We start from the raw sequence: 10,960 nt of genomic DNA, 5'->3' as shown, positions 1-10,960 counted from the left end.
CTTGGGATAAAAGACTGATTCCATCTCCCTTTATTCAGGAAGTTGTAGAGAGAGGTAAAATCTCCCCTGACCCTCCTTTTCTCCAGGCTAAACCACCCCAGCTCCCTCAGCTCCTTCTCCTGAGACTTCTTCTCTAATATCACAATGACAGGATTAGTTTAGATTTTTAAATCTCTCATGGATCAGACCAAACTGAATTCAGGTGGGCTTGAAATCTACTGAAATGCAGGTCCAGGACAATTTGAGACCCAAATGCAGTGGAGTTTTGGGGGTTTTGGTCTGCACCTTGGTGGCTGTTAGTGTCATTTATTCCCTCAACTCCCTCACAGAATTGATTTTCTTCATGATGATTTACTCTACCAAACTGGAGCTCTCCAGTAGAAATACATCTACGCTCAAGCATCAAAAATGTGAGAAGTGGTCCCAGGCATGGCTGGCAGTGCCAGGTCATGCAGTCTTGACCTTTTCCAGTGGTTCTGACCTTTTCCAGTGGTTCTGATGGTCCTGACCTATCCACTGCAAACAATCTCAGAGGCAGAAGACAGCCAGCCCCACTGCAGTGCCACCAGAGCTGATGGCATGTCCAAGCCCAGAGAAAAGCATCTCTGAGAGAAAAGGAAAAGGAGGAGTCAAATTGGGCTGAACAACTCTGAACAACTGAATATATCCTGTATTTTTAAAAAGCTGAGTCAATCAGCACCCATGCTGAACCAAAATGCAAGGACAATGGCACCATGATGAAGACAAGGACTAATCAAGTGCTAATCAGGAGCAAAATCTATAACCCTGAAGTAATGATAGGAGTTACTCATTGCTGCTGTAAAAATCAGCTCAAATATCATGAGCTATTACCTTTCCAAGGCACATGGGCAAAGAAAATTCCTGATTATTATGGTGGATTACAGGGCAATCCAATTATTATTCTCAGCATAAATACTCTTTGTAATTAATGGGCAACAGAGTTAAACTCTGCTGACATGTTTTCTCCATTAAAACTTGCAAGCAGGTCATTGAAGATTTTGAGTAATCTGACAACCTCTGCACAATTAGCTGGGTTTGGAAATGCTAATTAGCTCTTTTTAAGCTCAGATCTTTATGTCTTAATAAACATCAGTGTTTAAGTTCCTTTTGCTGTGTGATTATCGCGAGTTAAACATTGGTTCACATATCATCCTTAAATTCACACTGAGCAATGTGGACATTGAGGAAATAAGCATCTGGGATGGGTTCATGATGCTTTGGTGGGGAAAATAAAAGTAAAAAAACCCTTTCAGCCCCATTTGGGATGGAAAGGAGGAGGTCAGACCCTCTGGACTCAACATGTGTTTGACAGTGCAGTGCATGTGCCTGGTTTTGTTGTTGATTTGGTGCATTTTAACACAAAATTGTGAGTGTTACCTGACTTTCCAAGCTGTGTGCTCATGCAGTGAGGCACAGGACAAGACAAGATTGAATTCATCACTGGGATGGTTGCTTGAGGAACCATCATGGAACACTCTCCAGCAGGTGTTGCCTGGGGTCTGTGCCCTGGGTCTGTCCCTGCCTGTGACATTCCTGCTCAGTTCCATGTCTCCTCTCCCCACTCTTCACCTTCCCTGAGTGCCTGGGTTGGCTGGCTCAGGTGATCCCACCTGGCCCTGTGAGGGAGCACCAGTGATCTATTAAAAATATGGATATTGATATAGTACCGATATCTAACTATGATGGACAAAAACTCTCTAACAGTTTAGAGTTAGAAAGTGTATGTTTATTGTGGGATAACTCCCAAACACACACCAAATTTACAGGTGATTGCAGAGTCCTTTTATCTATACAAGTATTGAATACCCAAAATACAAATGCATATTCGTAACTTTGGTAAATCCCATTCCTTGCTTCTCATGGTAATTAGTTCAAAAGCCATTAAGCATGGTAATTAGTTCAAATGCCATTAAACATGTGTAGTTTGTTCCTTGAAATGGGTCGGTGGTCCCTTTCATGGGGAGGGGTCCCAAAATGAGGAAGTAAATCAAGTCTTCCTCCTTCTGACCTTTCTGCCTTTTCAATGCAAATATGACAAATGAACCCTTGGTAGAATTCCCACTCCTCATCTTCAATTGGTTTCAGAACAGAGGAGGCCACAATTGTCTTATGTTCCTACAAGTAATTGTCTTATGTTCCTAAAAGCCATTTATCAGTTTCTATATTCTTCATTATAAACCCAGCTAACCAAACATTGTGCTGACAAGCAATCAATTATTAGTTAACTACTAACTCTTAACTTCATCAAGGCCTACCCATTTATTTTGATTAACTCCAATAAAGCTTATCTAACTAAAATCTTAGCTCCTCAAAAATCTCTAAATTCCTTAAAGTTTACGTCTCACCCAACTGAGCAGGACTCCAGAAATAAGATCATCCTGGCCACATTTTTGAGGAGGCTCGGTGTCTCCACAGGTTCAAAACACACTTCCAGGCATTCCTGTTTGAAATAAATCCCACACTGGTGACCCAGACCTGGGCAGAGAGCCCTCAGCAGCTCCAGCCTGGCCATTTTCAACTTCTCTGGTCAACTTTGGTTCACCAGGGCTGGGGGGAACCAGCTGAGGGCACCAGATCCCTGCACTGGGGCTGCCCGGCACCATCTGGGGGAGGATGGGGGAAAATGGGGTGAGCTGGTCACAGGTGTCACCAGGCCCTGTGACACGGGGTTAGCCTGACACTAGCCCCACAGCCTTGAAAGGATCCAGCAGCCCTGAGGGGACCCTGAAGGATCCAGCAGCCCTGAGGGGCATCTGCTGGCCCCAAGGGCATCCATCAGCCCCACTGAGCATCTGCCACTCCTGGGGGACCCCGCCAGACTGGAGGGGGATCCATCAGCCTTGAGGGGACTCGCTGGTGCCGAGGGGGATCCATCAACCCTGAGGGGGATCCATCAGCCCTGAGGGGACTCGCTGGCCCAGAAAGCATCCAGCAGCCCTGAGGGGCGTCTGCTGCCCCCAAGGGCATCCATAGGCCCCAAGGGCATCCATCAGCCCTGAGGGACATCTGCCACTCCCAAGGGGGATCCATCAGCCCCAAGGGGACCTGCTGGCCCAGAATGATCCAGCAGCCATGAGGGGCATCTGCTAACCCCAAGGGCATCCATCAGCCATGAGGGGACCTGTCGGTACCGAGGGGGACCCATCAGCCCTGAGGGGATGCACTGGCCCAGAAAGGATCCAGCAGCCCTGAAGGGCATCTGATGGCCCCAAGGGCATCCATAGGCCCTGAGGGGCATCTGCCACTCCCGAGGGGACCTGCCAGCCCGGAGGGGGATCCATCAATCCATCAGCCCTGAGGGGACCTGCTGGCCCAGAAAGGATCTATCAGCCCCGAGGGGACCCGCCAGCCCGGAGGGGGATCCATCAGCCCTGGGGGGACCCATCGGTGCCAAGGGGGATCCATCAGCCCCGGGGGGACCTGCCAGCCCCGAGAGGGATCCATCAGCTCGGAGGGGACCTGCCGGTCCAGAAAGGATCCATCAGCCCTGAGGGGCATCTACCACTCCTGGGGGGGACCCGCCAGCCCCGAGGGGACCTGTTGGTGCCGAGGGGAGTCTGGCAGCCCCGAGGGGACCCAGTGGCCCAGAAAGGATCCAGCAGCGCTGAGGGGCATCTGCTGGGCCCGAGAGCATCCATCAGCCCCACTGAGCATCTGCCACACCCGGGGGGCCCCGCCAGACCACAGAGGGATCCATCAGCCTTGGGGGGACTCGCTGGTGCCGAGGGGGATCCATCAGCCCTGAGGGCACTCGCTGGCCCAGAAAGGATCCAGCAGCCCTGAGGGGCATCCATAGGCCCCAAGGGCATCCATCAGCCCAGAGGAGAACCTGCAACTCCCGGGGGGACCCGCTGGTGCTGAGGGGGATCCATCAGCCCCGAGGGGACCCGCCAGCCTAGAAAAGCTTCAGCAGCCCTGAGGGGCATCTCCTGGCCCCGAGGGCATCCATCAGCCCCGAGGAGCATTTGCCACTCCCGGGGGTGGGATCCATCAGCCCTGAGGGGACCTGTCGGTCCCGAGCGGGGTCTGCCAGCCCCGAGAGGCATCTGCTGGCCCCAAGGGAATCCGTCAGGCCCGAGGAGGGTCTGGCAGCCCCGAGGGGACCCGCCGGCCCCGAAAGGATCCAGCAGCCCTGAGGGACATCTGATGAAGGGGGGATCTGATGAAGGGGGATCCATCAGCCCCGAGGGGACCAGCCGGTGCCGAGGGGGGTCTGTCAGCCCCGGGGGGACCAGCCGGTGCCGAGGGGCGGTCCGGGGGCGGGCAGGGGCGGTGCGGGCCCGGCCCCCAGCCCGAGCAGGGAGGGCGCGGCGGAGCGGCGGGCGCCGAGCTTTAAATGAACATTAATATCGCTCGGGGAGGGCAGCGCCGGTGGCTCGGGACGGGCGGCGGCGGCAGCGGCGGCAGCGGCACCTCCAGCTCCTCTTCCTCCTCCTGCTCCTGCTCCTCCTCCTCGGCAGGTAGGCTGTGCGCTGTGACCGCGGGCTCCAGCAGGACCCCGAGCCCGAGCCCCGCGGGGGAAACGCGCCCGGGATGCTGCGGGATGCAGGGATGCTGCGGGATGCAGGGATGCTGCGGGATGCAGCGATGCTAAGGGATGAAGGGATGCTAAGGGATGAAGGGATGCTGCGGGATGCAGCGATGCTAAGGATGCTGTGGGATGCTGCCGGGGCTCAGAGGGGGACGCGGCAGCCCCCGGGGGATGGAGGCTGAGCCGGCAGCTCCTCGCAGGGCGGCGGAGCCCCGCGGGGAGCGGCGATGGCCGGGAGCTGCCGCCTGTTGCCGGAGCTCGGGGAGGTTCCGAGCCGGCTCTCCGGGGCTCCCCGAGCCGTGCCGCGCTCCGCGGAGCCTCCGCCGCTCCCTGCGCGCTCCGTGCGGGCTCCGCGGGCGCTCCCGGCACCGCGGGGCTCTCGGAGCCGTGGAGAGCTGGAGCGGCCTCGCCCCGATAATAAAAGTTCTTTGCAGAAGGCGGAGTGGTTGATTTTCCTTCGTTTGCTCTCCGAACGCGTCGCGGTGCTCCGCTCGCCCGTGGCTGCGGGAACACCAAGTGTCAGCCCAGCGCTCCGCTTCTGGCTTGTTGGGAATGGGTTTAAAGCTTTAGTTTGAATTTCAGGGCATCGGAGAGCTTCGCTCGGTTGTTTAGAACTGTATTTTCAACGGAGACGAGTGAACTTTAAAGAAAATCAGGTCAGCCATAGATTCCGGGCATCAAACCCCTTCAGGTCCCAGAAATAGCCACAGAAGTAGCGTGACCAATTCTTTCTTCATGCACAAAGCTTTTTCCTTTTTATTTTGGTTGGAATTTCTGACGGATACTGGAGTTCATCAACTGGATCTTTTCAGCTTACTTTAATGAAATAAGCACGCTTTCCAAGCTTGCATTTTGATGCAATTATATTAGTCTCCCTTGACTATACGAGGTTTGAGTTTCTAATAGAGCTTGTAGTTCTTAAAATAACAGTAATCTGTTTAGCAGAAGGTTTTTCTTTGTGCATTTTTGGGGTTTAGATTTATGGGAAGGTGAGGAAGAAGATGACTGAGAGGGAACATGGGTATGAGCTGTTATGGGGTAAAGAATACGCTTGGATATAAATGGAAAAGGTTCAGGGGGAACGTTTTATTTCAAATATTCTGCACTTGAAACAAGGCTGTTCGTAAGTTTTCGCATCTCTGACAAAGTCTCGAAACCAGCATTGACAAATATTTATCTTGCAGTAAGTGGGTCAGATGATAACATCTTCCACTGGATCTCTTACTTCTGTATTGGACAGCTTTGGTTGCTAAGTAGCTCTGAATTGCTAATCCCAAAGTCAATGATGTCATAATGACATCATCACATCCTTTCACCTGATTGATTCTCAGAAGAGAACAGTAATGAGATTTGATATACATGTCCCATCTCTTTAATATTCTTCCTCTGCTTCAGGGGATTTCCTGACCTGCCTGGCAAATTCCAATGAATCACACTGAGCTCTAGTAAAAAGACGTTTCTTTTGGAGACGAGGTGGAACATTAAAGGGACAGTGGCTCCTCCTGGTCCTTTCAAAAGCTGAGGAACTTGGCAGCTTGTGTTTCAAATGTGGAGTTCTGGATGTGGAGGGCAGCGATTTAAAACTCTGGACTTAGTACATTTGTGTGCAGGTGTGAAAGTGGCTCGGGTTTCAAAGAGGATCAAGTCACGTAATGTGTGTGAGTCGGAGTGCTGGAGGTGCTGCAGGGGGCACAGAGAAAACAGGAGCTGTTTCAGCTGCCAAAATAAATTGCAATTCTAATGGTAAATGCATGAAATCTGCCAGGAATTGCCATGTTAAGAACGGTACTGAACGGTTCTGAAGACAGCTCAGAATTTATTTCTCTCTCTAATTAGGCAGCATAATTGGTAAGTTTGAAGGATTGTAACAGCAACACTGCCATCGTAGGGAACTCCTTGTAAGTGAGTTTTAAATCTTTAGAGTGTATGGAACGTGTGCAGAATTGATGGCTTTAGTTCCTTCTGAGGTTAAAGGCACAAATGGTGTCATTTGCTGATGATCAGCAGGGACTGCTGGTTGTCATAGCTGGTTTGCATTGTGTGTGTCCACATGAGCATCATCTGTGTGAATTTCAGGTGTTTTCCTCCTCAATAGCTTTGTGATAATGAATTTCTCTACAGACAGCGAGTTTGACAGATTCCAGACAGGGCAGTGTTATATTTCAGGTATGCAAACCTTCCTTGGAGAAAGGGAGAAAGGAAAGCAATTTCCATTTGTTTTGTGGTTCTGTTGGTAAAGTGAAAATCTGAGCCTCTCTAAGAACATTCAGAGCCCAGCCTCACTTGATTGATGAATACCGTGGGCTGCTAAAACATATTTCAGAAGTAAACAATGATTTGTTGGCGTGGATGAGTTGGTGTTAATGTATTTACTGAAGGCACTGATTGCTGATTTTATTGCTGCTCCAGAGCTGCAGTGTTGGTGGCACTGTTAAGTCTAACACAGTAGTAATTGAACATGAGGAGGGGGAACGAGTGGGAGGGCGGTGGGGGAAGATGTTTTTGGCTGTGCGTTTGAATCTTTTCACCCTCTAAGTGCAATCCAAGCTCCAGATGCAAAAGGGAAATTTCTAAATAATCTGCAAGAGTTCTGCACTCCTCGTACTACACGCAGTGACAAATTTCCACAAGCTTTAGATTCTCTCTGGGATGACTCAACTACGAACAAGTGATTTGGAAAAACAATATTATCTCTGAAGAGAATCCTTGGTGACAATTTCTTTTCAAGTTATCTTAGGATTTTCTACTTACCATGATCTCTTCTAACTCATGCCTGCCTTGAACGTTGGAGACGAGAAATGAGTTTGGACTTGGGGATAAATCTGTGCCTCGCAAGTGCACGTTGGAGGGTCAGCTGTGACATTTGCATGGTTGTGCTTTGGATGTGCTGCCACATTTGGTTACATAAAGCAGAGCCTGCCCTGAGCTGGCAGGGCAGGGGTGATGCTGCAGCATCCCTGAGCTCTCTGAGCCGGTGACAGAGGGGGACAGAGCTCTCACACACGGGCTCAGCTCCTGCAGAGCTCAGACCAGGCAGCTGAGTGTCTGCTTGTGCCAATAGCAATGAGAAATTCAGCCTTTAGGTTTTTAAACCACAATCAATGTGCTTCAGAACCCGGCTGAGATGTTTTGTCCCCCTGGTTCCTGCCCTGTGGCTGTCAGGGTGAGGAGAGGCAGCGTTTCAGCCCCAACTTCTGCTCCTGTCCTCAGCTCTGTGTGAGGATGGAACCAGGCACCAGCTGGATTATTTGATTTACCTTTCTGCTTTTCAAATGTAGATCTTTAAGGGGAAAATAATATCAATAACAGCTTCACCTGTGTGGGCCTTTTCTAAGGGCAAGGCTGGCAGCTGGATATTTGAGATGTGTAGTGTGATAAGTGAATTCATCTGCAGCTGGATGTTTATTGATGGAGGAAAGTGACAGAACATGGACAAGAATTCTCCCTTGTAAACTAGGAAGTAAAATAATTAATAATCCCAGGAATCTGCAGCAATCCCAATGATCTGCAACAATCCTAGTGATCTGCACTAATCCCATTCCAATGATCTGCAACAATCCCAATAATCTGCAGCAATCCCAAAAATCTGCAACAATCCCGTTCCAATGATCTGCTGCAATCCCATCCGAATGATCTGCAGCAATCCCAATGACATAAAACACCCCCTGAAATTAATAAAATCACCCCAGATATTATATCTAACATTACCCAGTAGCTATGAAAATTCTATTTAAGACTTAAGTTAAGGAAACTGAGGTATTAATTTTTCCAAAATTTCTTTTCAGTTCAAAGTGGGTTCTGAAAGGATTTGTTGTCCAAAAATAGAAATTATCTAAAAATAATTCCTACAGTGAATTGTTAAGATGGAAATTTTTTTTTTTCCAGTTTTGATCTTTGTCTACAAGTTATATTTCAGAAGGACAGTGATGTTGAGAGCAAACTCAGTACTGATTTCAGTCTGAAGTGCTTAGAGTAACCTTTGTGTAAACTGGATCTTTTCCGTGCAAAATGACAATTATTTGAATGTTTCACTAGAATGATGCTGCAATGAAAAACATTCAGTGAGAAATCAGTACTTTTTATACCAGTTGTAATCAGGAGTTTATCAAGTGCTGCCTACGCAGCTGAGGTTCATTCTGTAGTGTTACCAAATTGTGTAACAGGACTAAAATCTAGGATGGAAGAAAAAGCCATGTTAGTGGTGCATAAATACATCAAAAATTTTTCTTTTGAAAAATAGATGCTTTCATTTACCAATCAATGCATTCCTTTTAATACAAACTACAAATTCCAAAGGAAATTATCCCTGTCTGAGCCTGAACTCTGCTTGTGCAAGGAATTCTGATTCTTTCCCCTCTGTCTTTCTGAAATAAAGCAGACAAAACCCAAACTGCAAACTCTTTCTCCAGAGAGGTTTGCTCATCACTCCACAGCAGTGGGTGAAAAGTTTATGGAAACACTTCTAATGTGAAATATGACTTCTGTGATGCTCTGGGAGACAAGGGTGCCTCCAATAATCCAATTAGTGCTGAGTTTCTGAGGTCCCCAGAATGAGGCAAGAGATGAGGAATCTGACTCCATGTTCTCAGAAGGCTGATATATTATATTATATTATATTATATTATATTATATTATATTATATTATATTATATTATATTATATTATATTATTTATAATACATTATATTACATTATATTATGCTATGCTAAAACTATACTAAAGAAAGAGAAGGGTACAGACAGAAGGTTTAACAAGAATGACAATAAAACTTGTGACTGACTCAGAGAGTCCAACACAGCTGGCTGTGATTGGTCATTAAATAAAAACAATTCAAATGAAACCAATCAAACATTCACCTGTTGGTAAACAATCTCCAGCCCACATTCCAAAGCAGCAAACACAGGAGAAGCAAATGAGATAATTATTGTTTTCATTCTTTTCTGAGGCTTCTCAGCTTCTCAGGAGAAGAAAACCCAGTGAAGGGATCTCTCAGAAAATGTGACAGTGACAAATGAGTTACTCTGAGTTTTCTGATAAAGCCCAGGGAGCCACTTTACTGTTGGTTGCTTTGGTCTGGGATTTTTTTCCTGCCTGGAAAGCAGTGGAGACTCATCTTGAGACTCATTTTCTTCCTGGGTGAGTGGAGACTCATCTAACAGCTGCCCAGAGAGAAAATCCTCATTTCTGCCAAGGTGATATTGCTGTGTAACACCTCCCTTGATTCCAGCCCCTCTGCCTGCCCCAGGCCAGTGTGCCCAGATGGAAGGAGGCAGCTGGTTAAAAACAAAAATCCCAGGAATGAAACACAGCCTCCTGTACAGCTGGTTAAAAACAAGGGTCCCAGGAATGAAACATGGCCTCCAGTGGTGGCCACAACAAGGGGGGCACTGTTTGGTGCCCTTCTCCTCCTGGGCTGTTTGGAAAGGCCAAGGAAAGCCTGAGGAGATGCTCAGGCACTCACAGCAGCACAAATCCCCATCATGGCACTGCTGCTGCCCAGCCTCGGCGCTGGAAATTTTGCATTCCGCATCTTTGTTGCCTTCTGTAAATGTTACAAATAGCAGGAAGGGATGGATAAAACGACACAGATGCTTTAATTATGATTTGATTACAGAGCAAGCAGAGGAGTCTATTCTGAGGAATATGCAATTAGAGAAAATTCTGAGGACTATCTAACCTTCCGAAATTAAAATTAACTGGGATTATTTGAAAGGGGTTTGAACATCTCTGAAAAAAGAGATCATTCCTCAAGGATCCTGCTGCTCTTGTCTGCTGGATCCTCTCTGAATTGGCAGATGGGCTTCAGGGTAACACAATGTCATCTTCCTCAGCTGCATGTGCTGCTTCCTTCACCTCCCAATCCCATTTTATTCCCATTTTAGCATCACTTGCTGGTCACCTACAGGAGGGTGACACAGAGCATGGAAGGAAACAGCCAGCCCTGGGTTGGAGCACACAGAAAGGGAGAGAAGTTTGAGCATTCCTGGGTCACCAACAGAGTTTCTCCATCACACCAGCAGGAAAAATGGAGCTGTACACACTTGTGATGCATGTTCCAAAAGGGAAAGCGTGGATGGAAAATTCCATGCCTTTTCCTCTGGCAAATTATTGAATGGAAGGAAGTTATATGATTAAATATGTTAAGCTTCTCTGTGGGCTTAAATGGTACAAATGGGCTGGATTTAATTCCATTGATTCTGCTGGCTGTCGAACACGAGCAGAATTCCAAATCTGTGCCAGGGCTGAGGAGCAGGAGTGTGAAACCACTGAAATCTCATCCCTGCATGGGGATCAGGGCTTTCTCTGCTGCCCTGAGCTGGGTCAGCAGCTGCACAGGGCTGGGAGCAGTGGGTGAGCCTGGGCTGGGGGCACCAGCAGGGCACCAGGCTCTGGGGTTGTGCCCTGTAC

General features: G+C 48.3%; 1 protein-coding gene across 1 annotated transcript in view; it reads left to right on the top strand.

Annotated features, from left to right (window-relative positions):
* The first annotated feature begins 4,350 nt into the window (after positions 1–4,350).
* SLC6A1 (solute carrier family 6 member 1) overlaps positions 4,351–10,960 on the top strand; it is a 71,533-nt gene continuing 64,923 nt past the window's right edge. The window contains exon 1 of the mRNA XM_058813135.1: positions 4,351–4,481. The gene's annotated coding sequence lies outside the window, so the exon portion shown is untranslated. The remainder of the gene's footprint in view (positions 4,482–10,960) is intronic.

The sequence above is a fragment of the Ammospiza caudacuta genome, chromosome 12 (assembly GCF_027887145.1).
Source record: "Ammospiza caudacuta isolate bAmmCau1 chromosome 12, bAmmCau1.pri, whole genome shotgun sequence".
Taxonomy (NCBI): domain Eukaryota; kingdom Metazoa; phylum Chordata; class Aves; order Passeriformes; family Passerellidae; genus Ammospiza; species Ammospiza caudacuta.
The sequence above is the reverse complement of the archived record's forward strand: the minus strand, read 5'-3'. Positions and strand labels throughout refer to the sequence as shown.